The sequence below is a fragment of the Sinohyriopsis cumingii genome, chromosome 14, assembly GCF_028554795.1.
Source record: "Sinohyriopsis cumingii isolate HCF-2022 chromosome 14, ASM2855479v2, whole genome shotgun sequence".
NCBI lineage: Eukaryota > Metazoa > Mollusca > Bivalvia > Unionida > Unionidae > Sinohyriopsis > Sinohyriopsis cumingii.
This window is the reverse complement of record NC_142974.1, coordinates 113,781,988-113,803,109: the sequence shown is the minus strand read 5'-3', so window position 1 is coordinate 113,803,109 and position 21,122 is coordinate 113,781,988. Positions and strand designations below refer to the sequence as shown.

The 21,122-nt window shown below is 35.5% G+C and overlaps 1 protein-coding gene and 1 long non-coding RNA gene across 2 annotated transcripts in view; both read right to left on the bottom strand.

Annotated features, from left to right (window-relative positions):
* LOC149784629 (uncharacterized) overlaps positions 1-21,122 on the bottom strand; it is a 441,350-nt gene that overhangs the window by 52,430 nt on the left and 367,798 nt on the right. The gene's annotated exons all lie outside the window — the stretch shown is intronic.
* Positions 1-21,122, bottom strand: part of LOC149784632 (uncharacterized) — a 300,236-nt gene that overhangs the window by 33,528 nt on the left and 245,586 nt on the right. The window lies entirely within an intron of this gene.

The following is a 21,122-nucleotide window of genomic DNA, read 5'->3' as shown; positions in this document are numbered from 1 at the left end:
CTTTAATAATCCATCTGAGTTTCACTGATTTAGTCTCAGCTCTTTGTCTGGACAATTATACTGTCAGCCCATTCACAAAAGACCCATAATGTGCAAGGAAGAAATTCATTGCCATGACCATACAATATAAATTTGATATCATGGATAGAACATCAATAATATTTTCTCAGACAATGTCATGATACATGTAAAAACATGTAGATGAAGGAAAAATTTATTTTGAGGTAGACTTGCATTACATGATTATAAACCATTAGTTTAATGGAACTATTATCACCAATTCTGTATGACTTCGGTAAATTAATCTGAAATGTAATTTTGTAACAACTTATAAACTTTTGTTTGCTACAATGAAAACACACCCTTACAATCCTATCCCCTAAGTCAAATGTTCTCCTAATCAAATAAGTGAAGATGAATCAATTTAAATTTTACACATAAAAGCAGAATTCACAAATAAATGTGCAATGGTTGGCCAATACTCACTTATCATATCTAGCGCCATCACCTAATCCCTATCCCTAGCCATGCTGATAAATCAATTACATGAATATATTCTACTTTATAATTAGAAGCAGCAATTAGAAGCAGTGTTAAAATATAAATTCATAATGGCTTGACAAAACCTAATTAAGATACCCCAAATTCCACCACCCACCTCCAATTCATAATTTCTGTTATAAAACAAAAGGTCAAGAAAGTTATTTACGAGAATACATTTAACTATGTATTGGCTGTCTTCTGCACTGCACTCTTTGACAATTTGAAAGCGCTAAGCCTAACCTTGAGTTTATCTTGTTCTCTAGGCAGGATGCATTCTTTTCTTTCATCAGTGACACCGTTTTATTTGAACTGGTCACCAACTAGTCTCAATGGCTTAAAAACTACAATTGTCTTTCATGCTAAATATTCATGTGTGGAAACCCTTTATGCATGGATTTACTTACCATTATGGGCTACACTCTGAGTCTGCTAGTAAGTGAGTGGCTGGTGTCACAGTCTGCACTATGACAGGGGTGAGTGTGAAATAAACAGACTAGGTTGTTTATCCTGGCATTACTTTGGCCAAGTTGATGCCAATGACTGGATTTTGGATGATGTCTATTACACAATGCATATATTTGGACACACCATACCACCAACCCACCAGAGAATATGGTGGTGATGGAAAACTTCTTATGTAGGCACCATTCAAGAAACCTGTAGCCATTCTCATTAATCGTGCTAACACCAGGATGTCCAAGACATCATGATGATGATGTGTGGTCTGATTCAACTCTTGCATTGAAGACACCAAGGAGGATAAGCTTCTTGTCTGTGGTGCAGCCTAAAGGATGTCAGGTAAAATGTCACAGAAGCAGTCGCTGTCGTCAGGAGATGTGTAAAGGATTGTGCGGCAGGCGTAACATGTTGATTGTTAAAACCATTTGGAATCATGTTATCGATTTTTCAGATGTTGGACATTTTGAAAATAAATTAAATTTATACAGAATAACAAAACAACTTCATCAGAAAAAGCACTTTATTGAAAATTATTCTCAACACGATTATAAAACAAGGAATTAGTCATTAAGTAGCCCAGATCCCCCACCCTGCAGTTCTCACGATGTCTAGTGATTTTTTTAGGTCCTTCGGTAACGCACCCTTATCTATAGTGCAGTCTATGTTTTTGGACCCCGACGTGCAGAGTTAGCGAGGGTGAAGTGTATATAGTCTGGTATTGGTTGATGATTGTCAGGGCATGTTCACATGCTGGTGAGCATGCTGCATATTGCATCTCTGGGGGCCAAGCTCCTCTAATATCTTTGCCATTTTAGCATTGGACCACATGGACCCATCTTCTATTGTTCTCCTGAGGAGGAACTACATGTGTCTTGAACTGAACAGAGGCAATATACTGGCTGGAAATATAAGCATTATCGGTGTCCTGACTGCACAGAGAACATTGTACAGGCTGGGGAGGCTTACACTACAGGTGCCCTGGCTGCACATAGACCATGTATTGGCTAGAGAGGCTTACACCATGGTGTCTTGACTGCATATATAATATGTTATATTTGGGAAAGCTGATAATACAGTTGTATTCACTGCATAGAGTTCGTGTACTTGCATGAATGTCTTATGCACGCCTTTCATTTTGTAATGAACTTGCCATTGGGAGCTGAAGCTACTATGATGAGTACCACAGGAATAAAAGTCCTATCATATTTAGTTTTATATATAAATGAATGTCCATGCTGTTTGAAACATTATAGAGTAGTTGTGTGTACAGATAATAAATCACAATATGTTAATGATGTATGCATCAGTGGGAGCAAACAAAATGAATATTTATAATGTGCCATGAAATAGATGTAGGACTTAACTTTACAATGAATGTTGACAATGCTTATCCACTCAATGCAACCAACAGCCACATGGAAAGAATATTCCTCAGAATTACATAGTACAAAACATTTAAATCGTTAAATGTGCCCCGTGCTCTGGTATCTTAACTGAAAATATTTTATTCTGCTTCAACAACTTCTACATTATCACAGAAACAAAGAATTATCAAAAGGCATAGAATTTGTGTGCTGTTTTGGAAAATTTGACTGGTTTTGCATAATTAGATTAGATTTTTCTGTATGTATGTACTGTGCACATATGTATAATTCTTCTTACATGTACTCTTTTCAGCAAATATAGAGGCAAATTAAGTAATATGCTAGGTTTGGAAAAAGAACTTTTCATATTCAAGGTCATAACAAACTTATTGCCAGATTGTCTCACTGGTTTATCGTTTGTAAGAAAATCAGCACAAAGTGTACATTAAAGCAATAATGTTAACATTTTAAGAGATTTTGCAACAGTATAGTTTAATGGCACAGAGCGGTATGATGTCAAAGAAGCACCTAATGATTCAGCTTCTACAAAATCATACCACTCCAAATATTGTAACGGGCAATCATTTCTCTATGACCACAAACATTTGCATCTGTAGCTGTGATAACAGTGTATCATTTATCTGAAAAAATAATTTTAATTTCTAAAACTTTAATTAACTTTTGTTATATCTGTATTGATTTATACAGTTCATGTTAACAATGAACATTTGTTGCTATTGGAATGTGTAGATTGTTTAATTGCAAGGCCACAATAGAAGTCACATGTAAGGGAATGATGTCACCCTCAATAAATAAAGGATATTAGTTTTAATAATAATAATAGTAATAATAATAATAATATTAATAATAATAATAAGAAGAAGAAGAAGAATAAGTGATGTGATGTGATGTGATTTTGATTTTTAACGTAGCTTTAACCATTTTGCAGTCATATCGCTACGATGTCTGCAATGTGGCAGTTTATAGTGATGTCTAGCACAGAGGCATCATGCCGCAGACATGTAGCATGATGTCCCACCCAGTCACATTATCCTGACACCAGGCCGACCAGTCCTAACACTAACCTCTTAATGCTGAACGCCAAGCGAGGCAGCTGTTAGTACTATTTTTAAGTCTCTGGTATGACTTGGCCGGGGATAAAACCCACGACCTCCCGCATCCGAGGCGGACGCTCTAACCACTAGGCCACCGGAGCGGTGAAGAAGAAGAAGAAGAATAGTATCCAAAATAGCTACATATCAAGATCCATAAAAAACTATATTATCGATATTGTTTGAAAGGACCTAACTTTCTATTTCATAAGTTGTACAATATATCTCACCAAATTAAGTTTTGTCTATCTGAAATGTTACTGGACCTTTGACTAGAAAATTTTTAATCAACTAAAATAACAGTCTAACATCTATCTGATAAAGATATATATTGTGGTACAAAAAAGAAAAGTATTATCACTCCTTCAAATATATTGCTTAAAAGAAACACAACTCACCAAATTAACAGAACTTGCACTATACGAAAAGTTAATGGTACTTTGACTGGAATTATTTTTTGTCAATACATGAAAGCTTTTGACCTAGCTGACCATTCCTATTTCTGCCAAAACCTAAAGTGTTGCAGGATTTCTTTTGCATTCTGATAATATTGTTTGGATCATACTTTCATAAAGATAAGAAGAAAAACCCATTTCCAATAGCAGCACATAAACATATGCGTTACCATTAAATCAAATATCCTTCAAGGCTATGTTTTAGGTCCTCTCTTTTTCTTTTTATATAACTGATCTTAAATTAAGTAATAAAGACAGATACACATATTTGTTAGCTAAAGACTTATGTAACTGATAAACCATTAAGCAATAAATCAACACAGTTTATGTTTGTTAGTTAATGACACAACTTTGCATAATACATAGTTCTGATAGTGACTTTGACCAGTTTAAATTTACTACTACAGGATAATATGATAGTAAATATGATACAAACTGTATACAACAGTGAACCAGAAACTATGCCAAGCATACATACTGACACTTTAAGGATGAAGAGCCATCATCCTGGCAGAAACTGTCTTTGAGTAAAGGTAAAGGAGGAATTTAATTTTTGTTTGGTTATGTATCAGGCAGTCTTGAACAGTTCTGAAGTGGAAACAAACTTCGTGATGTATGGATTGGATAGACGAGTCAGCATAATATGACCAAGATATGAAAAAATCCAAAACATACTTACCATCATCTGATACTCTGGATCAAACCAATCGTCTGAATATTCAAAGGAATCCTCTAAATAAAGGGAATCGTCTGAGGAATCCTCTGCCATCACCTGCAAAGACAACACACAAATGCAGTCAGTTCCAGGAAACAAAAGACCTCTTCCCAAGGGCTGTATTAAGGTTTTGCTCAAGAATACTACTTAATACAACCATAAACAGATAGCTAATGCAGTCCGTTCCAATAAACCAAACACCTCTTCTCATGTGCTGTAGTATGGTTTTTGCTCAACAATATTGCTGAATGTAGTTAGACCGGGTAAATAAGCAACGCATACGAAAAATTAAAATAGACATTTTTCACAAGGATGAATGACAAATTATTTTTAAAAATGTATTGACGTCAAGTCAAATTGTCAGAGGTGGGGGGGAAATGATTAACGTGTCTGAAACGTAATACTTTTGTGATGTACAATGACAGGTGTAGGTACGTATATATGTATGCACATGAATAACATCAAGAGACCCATCCATAGAACATATTAAAGCAAGGACAAACTTAACATCTGTGATTGAACATCATCCTTGATGGGATCTATTAGACCAGATCTGTTATGTACAGGAAAACTGGGCATGTCAGTGTGATCTCCATAATTACCAAAAATAGCCATCTGGTTCTAAAAATACAAAGTAGTTGAATGGTGAGCAATTCATTCATATAAATATACCAAACCTTTTCTGCAAACCAATATAAACCCAATGATAATGATAATTGAGACAGGTCTAGTTTCAGAATACATGCTCTTCAAAATTATAGTTCAAGGTCATGATGCATATGTTATGATAATAACCATGATATGCATATATGCATTAACTTTAATGTTCACCTATTAATAATATGAAGTTAGTGCACTATCTTAATCTAAATTGATATTATTATTATTATTATTATTATATCCTAATTCTTTCTTCTTTTTCTGTTTCTTCTTAATTTATGAGAATGAAACAATGAAATAGGGTGTGGGTTATGTAATGATTCAAAAAATGCTCATGAAATGAAACCATTGCTTAGCAACATAATGGAGAATAAAACAAATATGGAGAAGAGCAGCTGTTGTGAATTTTAGCTATCAGTTTACACACACAATTAATAAATCAGTTGCAAAGAAAAGAAGCCATACCATAGGTTTATGTTTACATTTGTAAACGAAAAATAGATAGTAAAGTTTAAATTAAAATATAAATAATCTTAAGAATGCTCTCTCTCTATTAAAGATGTATTCAAGAATAACATGCACTTTATGATGTGCCCCTGCACACATATATTTTATTAAGGTAATAAATATATTTTTTCTTTTCTTCACAATATGACAACGAACTTAGAGCCATCATCTTTTTTATACTGTATGAACATTGATAATTTGTATGTGCATGCAGCTACCACGAGAACTGTACTTTCTAGAGTTCTAATTACCCTTCTCTACTCTAGTGACCAGCGATTGGTTGAGCAGCCTGGGGGAAGCTCTTTTGGAGGTAGAAAGCGACCATTTCAAAAACCAAGAATTTTATGAAATGGGGCGTGGAGGAGCTCATACCCGTATCAGAAATGCTGATCTGAGCGTTGTATCGACACATAATCAATCCTCGGGATATCCCTGGGGTAAAGTAAACAGGGAAGGCTAAACAGATCCTATTTGAATGTTTTGAATGTTTTTAAAAGTCGTTTCTAGCATCAAGGCCTTAAAAGAAAATGTTAATTTCTTAATTGTCAAAAGCAGAACTGAGCCGTGTATGAAAGCTTGGTCAGCAAGATTCCAGTTGTTTCCATGTTAATTTTAGCAGGGCAGTATAAATTATACAGAGAGGAAATGGCGTTGTAACAGACCGGTATAGTTCACAGGTTAAAAAAATAAAGTACATTATTAAGCGTACTATGAAGATAATCTTTAGTGTCTTTTATCGTGACTCACGGTGTATTTTATCATATTATTGTTTCAGCACTCTATATTTTCTCACCCTACAATAAATACATGGTTCTGAGATTCCTCTGAAACTGATCCTGCATTTAACACATGGTTTTGTCCCTAAACTACCTCTCCAGATACTAGCTGAATGATATCCACAATGATCATAACAACAAGGTTTTACGCATGGAGTTGTTGACCCCATCATAGCTCACTTGTAACTATATTCTGCTCGTGACATTATTTAATATTCTGGGATAATGTTCAATTTGAGAAAAAACTTGCCTTAATTAGATAAGCGGTGAATGAACTGTAGCAAAACAATTGCAAGAATAGCAAAATAATCTCACCTGTGTTAGACTAACCTTTCCTAAGTCCAATATTGCCCAAGAAAAGTTCCAAAATCAGATTAAATTGTTAGAAACTATGAGAGAAGGGGTTTCACAATTAGCTATGATTAAACCAGCGGTGGTCACGACCACTACAAGGTTATAATTTAACAGAATAACCAATAAGACTAAATGCCCACTATTTGATTTACAATTACACGAATATATCAGAATGGTTAAGGAAGAGTCTATGTATGATGGTGCAGCTCACGTTTGGTCAATTTTCCAGATACACCACGACGGTATTTTCATTGATGTTACAATTAATGATCAAAGGGCACGGATGATTATTGATCATCTGGTGGATGACAAAAATTATTTTTTGGGAATTAAATTTATTGTCTAAGACGATGGTGGGGATGACCAAATGTGGATTATATGGTATAATCTCGTGTTGTTGCTCGTGTTGTTACAACAAAAGCTGTATTAGGCACCAGCCTACCAAACAGGACCACGATCGGTGCCATCATCAGTTCTTACGATAGTGCTTTGCCCCAATTTACTCATCTCAGATCATCGATGCTTGCATATGCAATATGCATCAATAAACTTGTTATCGATGATTAGTTATTTTCCAAATGATGCTGTTAGAGTCCGCACTGACTTAATTTATATACAGTACAGTTCACATGTAATTTTCATAACCCCACACTGTACGGTAAGGGAAATAATCCCCTCCACTTTCATTTCTGCAAAAGAACAATAAAATACTAACAAATCACCACTGTGATTTGGCTAGCACAACGATGGCATTGCCACTATGGAGCAGCTGATCAATATTATTGATTGACATTTGAACAGCCAATCAAAGAAGACTACTAATGAAAAGACCGATGCACCATGAGTGATTAACAACTAAATACCATTCATCCAACATTGATTTTTATTTCAATCATATATATGGACAATATAAATAGTTTGAAAAGCCTTGTACTTTTTGTGATGCACTGACTTGATGAGGGACCCATCTGGTTGAGCTTCTCTTGAACAACCATTCCAGTGGTCTAGTGGTTAGAGCGTCCGCCTTGGATACGGGAGGTCGTGGGTTCGAACCCCGGCCGAGTCATAACAAAGACTTACAAAAATGGTACTAACAGCTGCCTCGCTTGGTGCTCAGCGTTAAGAAGTTAGTGTTAGGACTGGTCGGCCTGGTGTCAGGATAATGTCACTGGGTGGGACATCATGCTACATGTCTGCAGCATGATGCCCCAGTGCTAGACATCACATCAAACTGTCACAATAGAGCCATTGTAGCGATATGACTGAAAAATTGTTAAAGCTACGTTAAAAATCCAAATAACACACACACACACACACATATTCTCTTGAACAGTGTAAAATGTATCCTACTGTTGAAATATGAACAATTAAATTACACACAGCAGTAGCTTCCGTTTAAAAAACACAAACAACCCTCCAAAAACATTGGATTTACACTTAAATGCGAGCCACATGTTTAGTCCTGAAGCAGTAATAGTCGTTTTACAAGACTGAGTATACATGTTTACAAAAAAAACTAGTTCAATTCTGAATGCAAATGTACTGTGTGAGACTGGCCATGTCATTTGATGGGGCTAAGTTATTATTTCATATTGTCATTATGTTTTAATGATTTTATTTGTCACAAGATGAGTTTATTTCAATTAAAGCAAGGAATGGTATAGTGTCCTTTTTATACCACAAATCCGAACAAGCATTTACACTCCCCCCTTTCAAACGTAAAGGATCTCACTCTAATAAAGACTAGACTTCAGCAGATATTCAGCAGAAATCAAGGCAGGCAGTGACCATTGTAAACAATGTTATAAAATCGTAGCACCAGAAGATGTCAATTTCATCTTGGGAAAGACTGTGTCTTTCCTATTACATGAATGACTTGGCGTGTTGCACGTATGCACGATGGTTAAATTATGGATCAATCATAGCAACTGAAGTTTTGCTGATTGAAATCTGAATAGTCAAAGGCAGATGACCATCTACAAAAAAAATCAGACATGATTTACGGTCAAGATTCAAATGATCTTAATGTCAATAGACAAAAGAAAAATGTATTGTCATATACAGTTGGTTGATAGACTTATTTTGCAATACATTTACACTTTTATTTTATTTAAAGAACTCTGAGCCAACTTACGCATTGATTTGAAGCACACTGCGTTGATATTCTCTTGAACAACCTAACTTTATCTTAATGTTCGTGAAAAAAGAATCATCTAAGGCCTAGACAGTTAAATTCCGGATAACATCCACGTTTTTCTAAAAACAACAAACAAACAAAACACAACAACAAAAAAGAGCGAATTCTTAATTACAATCACGTTATGGCCCAGTCACAAGGATAAATATCTAAATGTATCTACTTGTTAAGTTTTAACTATGTACACATGTACTGCAAGGGAACGATGGTCATTTAAAATGTATGGGGTTAGATCGTTCTTTCCGATCAGGATATATTTTGGGAACATTCATCACAAGATAGATTTATTTCAAATAAGAAATGATTGATTGATTAATTGATTGTATTTTAATGGCGCATAGCACTGTTGGCTATTTAGCGCCAAATAAAATGTTAGATGTATAACCTTTTAAAACTTATAAAAAGTCTCATATCGACCAGCGATATCAAAACGAAATAGTTGAAATTAAATTGATATGATGGCAACGGTGAAAAATAAACCTTCATGATCAACGGGGGATGTAAATTGGGTATGTTAACGAAGATTGATGAAAAGGTATTAAAAAAGGGACGGTAATTATAAATTGCATAACATTGCACAAGGTGACAGTATAAAAGTTAGAGTTTAGAGTAAATATTCACTGCTGTCAGGCACTCTATAATGCAATGTTTATTGTATCAAAAAGTAATTTCATGTCATGCACATTGTAATACTGATCATGCGTAGGTTACAGGTCTAAACACTCTTTCATAAAGTGATTAACAGTGAATGGTTAATTGCAAGAAATGTACTCTGGTGGGTCTTCACTTTTTACTATGGGGGAGTGTGTGGTATAAGTATGACCAATTCGGATTCTTGCAATGACTACCTCCTCCCTACGCATGGTTCTGTAGGAAGGATTCCATTCTCCTAGAATCTCCTAGAGTTGGCTTGATTGCATAAAACTTGTTATTCACTACATCATTCCATGATGCCTGCCACTTATGAAGTAAGGACTTTCTGACACTAGGTTTAAAATCAGTATACGATATTTTAAAATCAGATGGTTCTTGAGTAAGGGCCATTTTAGCAGTGCGGTGTTTATGACGAGTGTGTTTTTCAATAATGGATTCTCTAGTTTTCGGTTGTGTAGTGACTGAAGTACTGATAGTATGTCGGAAAAATGATGATGTTTAAAATACGCTTGTTTTCTACATGTTGCAGAGCAAAGTCTATTGCTTCTGATTTCGGCTGAAAAAAGTATGTTCCATTTGGTAAGCGAATTTGCGTTGTGTAATTTCCACAAATGAAAGCTGTAGCAGCCTTTTCCTCATCCTTTGATCCATCAGTGTAAATTATTGCGCAGTTTTTAAATTCGGTAAGGAATTCGTGGTAAGAGTTGAGGAAGACAGAAGGGTTTGTCTCAGATTGTTTTCCATCGTGTAACATAAAAAGTAATATTGGTTGTTTAAGTAGCCAGGGTGGTGTTTCGGAGATGAACGTTTACTGAATCTTAGAAAGATCTATTTTTGTACTGTCAAGCCTGGATGATATTCTAATGCCAAAGGATGGTATGGCGTTTGGTTTATTTTCATATAAGGTTTTGTATTTGGGTTGAAAAACAGCCGAAAAACAGGATTTTGAGGGTTTGATTTTAGTTTGAGAGCATACTGTGCGAAAGCATTTCTCTACGATGTGATAACGGTGGTTCGTTAGCTTCGGGTAGTAGGTTTTCACACAAAGATTTGAATAAGAAACCAACTTTTCCTAGTAAAATATGTTCTTTCGAAAACATCATAATACCTTAGGAGAACTAACACTAACTCGCATATCCAGCCTGCCCAGATACTGCATTTAGCTAAAGGGAGCTCTGTGGTGGATGGGCAGAGTAATCTCACCTTACATACAAGACTTGATGGCAAAATGTACGAATATCCATGTTATTATTAGAGTGGTAGGCCTGCTCCGTGACTGCGGTGAGGCTAGGCGGGTTTGTGTTTATTGTCATTGGGTAAATATTTTCTAAGAAACATATTTTACTAGGAAAAATCGGTTTATTCTTCGAATACGTTAAAAAATAATAATACCTTAGGATAACAGGTAAGAGGTGGAGGGAGGTACATCTCCTTACACCTGAGATAAATCTCTGGTCTCCCAAGATATGAGAGACATCTTCTAGGTACCCCAGCTGAAGGGGACTCCATCTGACGGGGCGCGGCATAAAAGTCCCCTCGCAAATCCAGCGGAAGTCGTGAAGCCATATCTTAAGAAGTTGTCGATCGACCCGGACATGTGACCTGTTGAGCTGCGGACATAGGTCCTACCATACTAACTTGGACCCTTTTGAATTGACAGACCTCAAAGATAAAAGCTAAAAGATGTGGACTCCGATCTCCATCCCATAACCTGAATGATGTCAGTTAGTGAACAGTTTCATTCGAATGCTAAGCTGTTGGAAAGTGCCCTAACCTCATTAGCCGAGATGTGTATAAAGTTCGTTTGAGCCGGGTTATTTCCCTGAATGCTGAGCGAATAATTTATTTCATCGAGGATGAGATAGTCGGAGCTGATATATCGTCTTGTTCCGACTTAAACAGTAGAAGAAGGCGCGATCTTCCTTGACCCACAGGCACCATTCATTAAGGTACCACTTCAAAGGTCTGGTTGGGTTTGAGTGATACTGCATAGGATTTCCAAAACCAGATCCGTTTTCACCATGATAACTGGGCATACTACAGAAGTGTAGGAGATGCAGCATATCCGAGATCCACTTTGTTTCGACCGACTTGTTTGATTTGGTCTGCATAGTCAGTGCTACGTATTCCTACCACTGAAGACGCTGGTTTCAAGATAGATTCTTCCATGAATCTTGACAGGAGATATTTTAACCATTTTGGTTATGTCTTTTGCCAAAAATGGAATCATTGGTTGGTCACTTTGGTAAAGTGTACGGAATTGTGTGATCTCCTGTGCAATCATGACAACAAACTGCAGCTTGGCTTTTATTAATGGATCCCCAATCATCTTCATCACATCTTTGAAGGATCTGCAGCATGGTATAGACTTTTTCTTGCTGACAGAACAAAAAGTCTCCAAGTATGGAAGAAGTTGTATGACCCATTCTGCTGGCTCGACATTCTCCAGTCATCTGTAATAAAAATTAGTTTCCAATAAATGAAAATGTACATTCATCATCGGTGCTGGTAAACAAAAATACAGGTTTGTTTCAGTTGTAATACATTGGGGAGACCATAGAATGGCACCAGGGTAAGACATTATTCACTGTGTGTATTAGGAAAAGGTGTTCTGCAATGTTTAAATAATATCAATGTCAGTTTGTAACCTTTTTTCTTTATTCTAGGTTAAAATTGCAAATATTGAGGACATATATCATACTTAACATTTAACATTTAATATTAAAATACTGCCTTATGCTAATATGCCAAGCTATCACGGTGTTCAAATTTCAGCCAGTTTAATTTTGAGAATAACATACATTTTTAAGTAATTACCTGTGAGAACAAAACTTACATGGGAATGCTGGTGTCTCACAAATGCCCATAAACCCTTCCCTTATGGCAGGAGAGTTGTGAAATAGGTGATAGACTGCAGACACAAAAAGTGTGCATGTCCCATGAGGCAGCGAAACAACCACTTCTAAAAGCATCGTGCAACACATGCAGGCCGCATGTACCAGTCTGCAGCAATTTCATCCCTCCCACTGATTTTCCAGCTTCATCTTGCAATAATATTTAAGTTAACATTGGGCCCATCCATTGACAGCTGAATAAGGTGTCTGTGGCCAAGAGTTGTGACAAATGGACTCAGCTATGCAGTGTCCTCTTATTTTACATGACCAAGGAAGAGGGAGTCGTAATAGAATATCTTGAAACAATCTGAATCCCATATTCAGGTATATACATCCATCTGTTTTTCCTGAAGGTCAGCATTAAGACTTTCAGAAAAGAGTAATATGTATGGCTTGGAACAAGTATGCTTCCTCAGCTCATTAGCAAAATAGGGATTTAGTTAAAATATGCAGAAAAAAGTTGTTTTCTTATCTGCACTAGTGAAGGAAGAAGCAATATCACTGTCTGTAAACATAGTTTTAAATATCTGACCAATGTCTGAACATGAATTCGTGCTGTAGTGACTGTTAATGCACTTAAATGCCCAGATCACCTCTGCTTTCTGAATATCACGTTTTGTTACATATCTGTTGAGATTACTTGATGTCAACTTCGATGATGACACTGATGCTGTAGCTGGAGAACTGGTACTACAAGGGGTTGCAGAATAAATGCATCACCCACCAATATATACACAAATAGCATGCTAATATTGCTTAAAGTAAATAATTAATATAGATTTCAAGAAATAGTGTTCTTAGTGTAGGGAGATAGTGAAGAATGAACTGAAAAAGTTTGTTTCTGTCATTGGCCACCCACCCGTATTGTATAGCATTGGTTAAGATGTCACACTATTCTAAGTCCTTTCTATAGAGATTTACTCATGGTTACCTGCCAGGTATTGAACCACATGGCCCTGGTATTTTCGCAGCCATTTTATAGGTGAAACATCCATAAATAAAATTAAACATAAAACATATAGGTATAACTGCCAGTTTTATATTTAAGTTTATATTAATAATAATAATAATAATAATAATAATAATAATAATAATAATAATAAAGATACAAATAAATTTAAATACATTTGCCCTTTCAGGGCTGAGACAACATTATGAAGAAGAGAAGTTGTTCATTCTCCTCAGACGCGGGACTGTCGGGCATTTTGTTAAAAAATAATTGTCTCATCTGAGTTATAATTTTATTCTAACAAACTTTGTTAGATTTGAACTTATACAGTCGTGTTCCTTGATCAGGGTTATCTGATAGAGACTAACAATAGAAGTAATATCATCAGTCAAGAGATCATGAATTCACTTACCTTTGCATGACTTGCTACAGCTGCTTCTCCCATGCTTGAAACACCAAGATTCATTTTGCACAGTATGCAAAACTACCTTTCTTTTATAGCTTGGATTCTTCCTGAGCCATTTACTATATTAAGGATTTAACAACCACTGATCATCGAAAGGACAAGCGCCCGGCATCTTGTTGCACACAATGAAAACTTTTAAACAAAAAGCCCAGATGAAAGGGAGACAACACTTCCAGTCACATTGTTCTCTTTAGTCGTCATCTCCACCGGTGGCTGGTACGTTGCCAGTAAGTTATTTATAATTGTTTTATTTTATTTTTTTATTTATACATGAAATTCCCATAACTTACACACTTTAACAAATCTAGGTTAATTTTTACAAACTTTCAAAACTTGAAAATGCGTCTATAGATTTTACAAGATTTAAAAGACTTTTAAAAACTATGCAAACCCTGTGTATGTACATGCACAAATATGGATGGACCATGATAACACCTTAGGACCCATACACAGAACATATCCAGGATACAAAAAGAGAAGTGAGGACAAACTTTTTGTGCTTTGACTTCATACTGGATGGGATCTATTAGACCAGATCTGTTATCTACAGGGAAAGTAGGCATGACCATGTAATCTCCATAATACACAATCAATGTAATCTCCATAATTACCATACAAAGCCATCAGGTTCTAAAAATAAAAGGAATAGTTTAATGGTGTGCAATTCATTCAGACCAGTATATCCATCATCTCCAGTATCATAATACCAAACATAAGATGATACAATGAATGTATAGTTAAAATCATTATTCTTCCAAAATATACTGTATAGCAAAGATGCATATCTGATGATGATAACAATAATATTCGGGGGCCCCGAGTGGCCAAGTGGTCTAAAGCGCTCTCCGTTACAGATCACTGCCATCTCAACTCTGTCTGCGTAGGTTCGAGTCTCAGATTCGGCCAATTTTTTATTCTACCTAATGCTTAATTATATAAACAAAATACCCTACAAGAAACAATGTAAATGAATGTATGCCGCATTAAAAACTAAGTACACAAGCGCATATTCATCACTACGTAACAACAACATTATAACTGCGCAGATAACTCCGCCCAGATAAATTTGAACTTAGTCGCACGCTGGACATAACTTTCGAAAGAAAATGGCATGTCTGGTTAAAATTGAAATTTGGAGTCATATTGTGAATGAATGTGCATTGCAACAACTTTTCCATTTGATCTGGAATGAATAGATTTTGGTAATTTTTTTTTTGATTCTAAGAAAGTTCGTGATTATGGACTGGATTTGTATGTGACAATTCCACGTGAAGTACTTGGGATTGAAGAAGCTAGGAAAAGCGTGTAGACATCTGTAAATGTGCTTCTGCTTTCTGTCATTGAATGCTTGAAATCATAATGTGGGGAAAGTATGAAGTCTTTCAATTGCAATTATCAAAAAATCACTATGGAATTTAATGCTTATTTTATTTTGAGTGCAGTAAGGAGGATGTAATTGCACTTATCGAAATTAACAGTACAATTTCGACATGTGTGATCAAGATTGAAAACCTATGACATGGCTCATGTAATTCGGATTTGCAGAACTAAGAAAGTACATCTTGAGGAAATTCAGGATGTAAAACTGTAAGGATATTGTTTTGCCATTCTTAACACCAGCTAAAGAAGACAGTATATGACTTGTCACTTGTACGTTTTTTGTAAGGAATTTTATTGCATTTGTTGCATACTGTAGCTAGCCTAAATTTGAAACATTGTATCAACGCGGAATGAACCAAACAGCTGGTCTGTGGCACTCCACGAAATGTCTGTTTTAGTTCATTTATAAACAAATTTAAACAATCACAACATAAAGCGCCTCTTACGCCAGTGTACATGATTTGTTTACAAATCAAAAGTGCTGGCGTCTGTGTACATTGTTTGTTTACAGTAGAACGTAGTTCCTTTATGCACGTGAATGCTATATATGTGACCGGCGCACGGGTTTAATATCTGGCAATACTACATGATTTTGAAAATGTAAAGTTAACGGGCGAAAAAATGAGCATAAAATAATAAAATAATGACTATGTACAAATTCAAGACAAGACTATTTCCTATATTTCACCATTTATTGTTGAAATCGTCTATGAAAATCTTCATCGAAAACAAGCTTTTGTGTTAGCTGATGTGGTACACAAATTAGATATCAGCTTGGCACCATTTTTATTTGCTACAAAGTAGTCTTTATTAACAATCTTCTTGTGAACATGTCATGTCATAATGAACATCCATTAACTGGGAGCACCAACACAAAGATTTTGTCCATTGTGGAAGCCATACTCTTTGTACAACAGTCACCTTTTTATGTAGGACCATCAAGGAATCATAACAAATATATTGTTGAAACACCCTGTGTTGATACAGCACACTATTTTGAGGGGAGTAGACATAAAAAGCTTGCTAGTAGCTTACAATGAGTTGGTGGTTCTTCCTCCACAAATTATACTGGGCACCGTGTATATACTATTACACTGGCAACCATATATAAAAAATCATGCACTGGAAAATGGCATTAAACCTTAAACAACAACAAGAAGCACACTTCATGAGAAGTAGAACTAACAATATTTACAAGAACACAGCTGTGGTAGCCATATTGGACAGATAAGCACCATTTTACTTTGAGACTAACTAGATCAACCAAGAAGCCTTGCAACGATCACCCCCATGCTAGCATCACTTTCTAGTCAAGTAGGGTTGTGATAACAAGATTTTTATCATGGCTACCATGGCAGCCATATTTGATATTAGATCAGCACTATTTGTTTAGGATCCGATAGATATCAGAAGAAGTCTTTTAATAAAATCACATGTTGACAAGACCATCCATTCAGTATGAGCAGTGATACTAAGATTTTCGAAATGGCTGATATTGAAGCCAAATTGAATATCAGACTATCACCATTTTCATTTAGTGCCAACTAGACATCCTAAGAAATCTTCTAGTAAAACCCACACTGATCTTACCATCCCATTGAAAAACAGAGATAACAAGCCTTAGATCGGCACAGTTTCGCCTAGGACCAACCAGAAATCATAAGAAGTCTTTCAGTGAAAACACGATGCTGACATGACTATGTCATCCACTACGAAGTAGCAATAACAACATATTTATGACAAGTGCTGTCATGGCCATATTGGAAACTGATTTGTGTCAATTTCATTCAACAAGGCTTTATATAATGTCATTAAGTGAACACCCCATGCTATGACCATCCACTCAGATATAATAGTAATAGTAATAATTTTAGTATGGTTATTATGGTAGCCATATTGGATATCTGACTGGAATACTTTTCATCTAGTTCCATCTAGACCATACGATCATGTATGTGACGTTTCAATACAATTGCCGCTAAGTAGTTCAGAGTGAGTTGCAAAATTTATGTGGGTTTGCATTGGCATGGTACTCTAGTTACATATGAGCTCTGTCAAAGGGTGTGGTCATGGGTCGTATTAGTGTATGTATAAATATCCATATTTGTTCACCGACTATTTAACTTTAAAACCTTATATGGATTTAAGATACGGCTTTAATAAACAAACATCAATATTCATTCTTATACTTGATTACTTCAAAAACTAGCATAGAGTCACATTAAACAATTGGGACAATTTTGCCTCTTTCCTCAAATTATAGCTGCAGGTTTTAATGACTTGTGACAATCACCAGACATGGGAATGAAATGATTGTCACATTCATGACTCTTATAAAACTCTTATAAAATTGCAGTTTGTAACATTCAGTAGATATGTGTTATTGATCAAATTAAATACCTGTGGAATTTGATCAACATGTGTCCCCACTAAAATCACAGGTGGTGGGATGACTGTGTAAGATGTTGGGGAATGTGCAGAATTCATGGTTTCTGTGTCAGGTGTTGTACAGGAATGTACGGAATTCATCCAGATCTCAACTAGCTCTTAAAAAGTCAAGAAACAAAATATATCATAAACATTCAAAGCATTGACAGAATAATGTACATCTACTGGCTGACTAAACATTTACTAAAACAATACTGACTTAGTTTTTGACAGATTTAATTGAATGGGTATCAGAATGAAATGACTTAAAACCAAAGAATCTGAAATTCCTGCTTTTGCCGGACATTCCCAGTAGATCAAAGGATGTGACCTACAAACTTTGCTCAATCAGATATCGATCATGAGAGTTTTGATATATCTCATACATCAATTAGTCTTTGATTTGTCCTTTTAACTGTCAAATAAACATCTTAATGAAGTTAAATGGAAAGGTCACTAAGTCAACTTTAAAAATTATTTCTTTCGCAGGAAATCAATATAGGTGTTGTCAACTAAGCTTACCTAAGATTCAAATGTACGTATTATTTTCTGTTTGTCAGGCAATCAGTCAAGGTGTCACTGTCTAAGTTTGTCTGGTCATTTTGTTTTCCCAGTTTAAAAGGCTATTTAGCCACAAAATGCAAGCCAAATAGAGGTTTTACTGCTTATCTCATGACGATATAAAATTCCATATAGTTCAGTGACTGACCTAGGTCTTGTACTATAGACGTTATATCAGTCCCTCACACCATGCTGTTCGTGTTCCTGCGTGTCAGCACAGTTTAAAATAAATTATGAGAAGCCTTAACTCAAATTAAGAAAAGACAGGTACTTGCAACAATAACAGACTTTGCAGGAAACTAATGTTACTTAGGTGTTACACATTTTAAGTAGCAAGTCAGCTGATTGTTAGCAGTTACAACTGAAAAACAGTGGAGTGACATAAAAGTACTATTGTTGGGAAAAATCCTGAAGTCCTTATTTCTGAATGAAAATAATATGAAGAAATAATTAGTTCATGAGGATATTAGTTATCATGAAAGGACATTACTAACATTAAAGCAGCATCAAATCCGGAGCAAATAATAACACATTATGTGGTGCAATTAATAATTAATTCTATCAATCATTTCTTTCTTGGCATGTGATGTTTTATCTCGTTTAAATGATTTTATGTTGCAGCTGACAACTATATGGTTATTATATCAATTTTTCAAGATCAGCGGTATGGAATCAATCATTTAGTCCACTCAATATTCTCTTCTGAATATAACAGAGTTCTTACAATCTTAACCAAGAAATGTTTACAGTTGTACAAATGAATGTGATTATTTTTTGTATATTGAAAAATATATTTTATCTGTGTCATATTCAAGATAAATGAATTTACAGATGAGACGAAGCCCAGCACGTACCATGAACTTTGCATTTCACTTTGCCCTCAGTGTCAAAGTAGCACTCATCTTCTACAATATCAGTAATGTGTCCACTGACATCTGAAACTAAGAGGTAAATGGCACGTAATGTCAGGAACATCTGGTGTGTCGTGTAAAAGGCATACTGCCCTGCAAAGTCCCAAATTGTTAAACGTGCATACTTTCTTACATCCTGCATTGTTTTGTCTGGATTTTCTTTCAACAATTTTAACATTTCCCTCAATGGACCTGTCTTATGACTTTCAGTGGCATTACTTTCTCCACACTCCGTTCGTCGTATCAAGTTATTTTCAGACTGGGTGCGATTACTCTGATCTACCGTGGAAGGTGATTCTTCTTGAAGACTAGCCTTAGATGAAAGATTCTGGCCAATATTATGTTGAAGAGCCCGGTTAGATATTACCTCTGTAACATTGTTATCATCAGTAACAATGACAGTTGGATTGTGGTCAACTCCCTGCTGTTGAGAACTTGCAACCTGTTCCTGATCTGCAGTGCTCTCACTCGTCTTGTAATTCTCATTCAGAACTTTAACAAGGCGCTGTAGTTTATAATCCTGTTCTGTTTCTGAAATCAGAAGGAACAGATAGTACAGCTGAATACTGCTTTGCAAAAAAAAATCAATCTGGAAATGAAAAATAAAAATACAACATCAATGATCTTTTGTCTCTCCACTATATGTGGTGGGCCAGATGAGCCACTCCATGCTACTGCAAGTTTAAATAATGTGGTGGTGGTGGTGGTGGTGGTGGTGGTGAGGGTAGATAGCAAGCAACTCAACACCAACACTTTTGGTGCATGTGTACCTCCACTTCATAGTGGTTGACAGGGAGTGATTGACGGTAAAATAGTCAATGCATTAAGACTACCATTGGTATGTATGTATGTATGTATGTATGTATGTATGTATGTATGTATGTATGTAATATAATGTAATGTAATGTAATTTAATGTAAACAGCATATCAGCACAATAACAGCTACATAGCACCCACAAAAAGCAAAATTATGACATGTGAAAATGAGGATTGTACAAGAACTTAGAAAAAATATACCCATTCAAAAAAATGTAAACACTGCTAGAAAATAAAAATCTTAAAATGGTGCTCTAATTTTATAAAATGCATGCACAGAAACTCGTTGTAAACAATAACTGCCCTTGAAAAGACTATGAAGTCAATGATTAGTAATCATATAGCAAACAACACTTCATCATTAAGCTGATTACAAGTTTAACAAATACAAATATAATTTCAACATAGATTAAGCATTCAATGCATGTTTGTTTTGAAAACATTGCCTAATTAATGCCTTTTCCTATTCACTCCATCCTTACACGGTACATCACGTTGGTGTATAATACACTCTTGTTTATACTTTGCAATTCATATGCTGTAGTGGCCTTCAAATAAAAAATGGACATAACAACGCAAAACGTGTACAAGCCAAACCCATAAAATGCAAGAATGCCACTTGTTTCATTCTGCTACAGTACACACATCCATAGCAGATATTTATGTTGGTCTATTAATTTCATACGAAGCTAAAGCAGTGGATCTTGGCTGAGAAGGCCTTATTACTAATACAGAAGAGCTATTGATCTTGACTGGTTTAATGCAACTTGATAATGGCATTGCTGTACCAAGCAGCATCAATCTTTATAAAAGGCTTATATTACAAAAATATGACTACATTCATTTGTAAAAGGGACTCAGCTGTTGGGATTATTATTTGTGGTTAAGAATGCAATATATATGTACCAGATGGAAACAAAA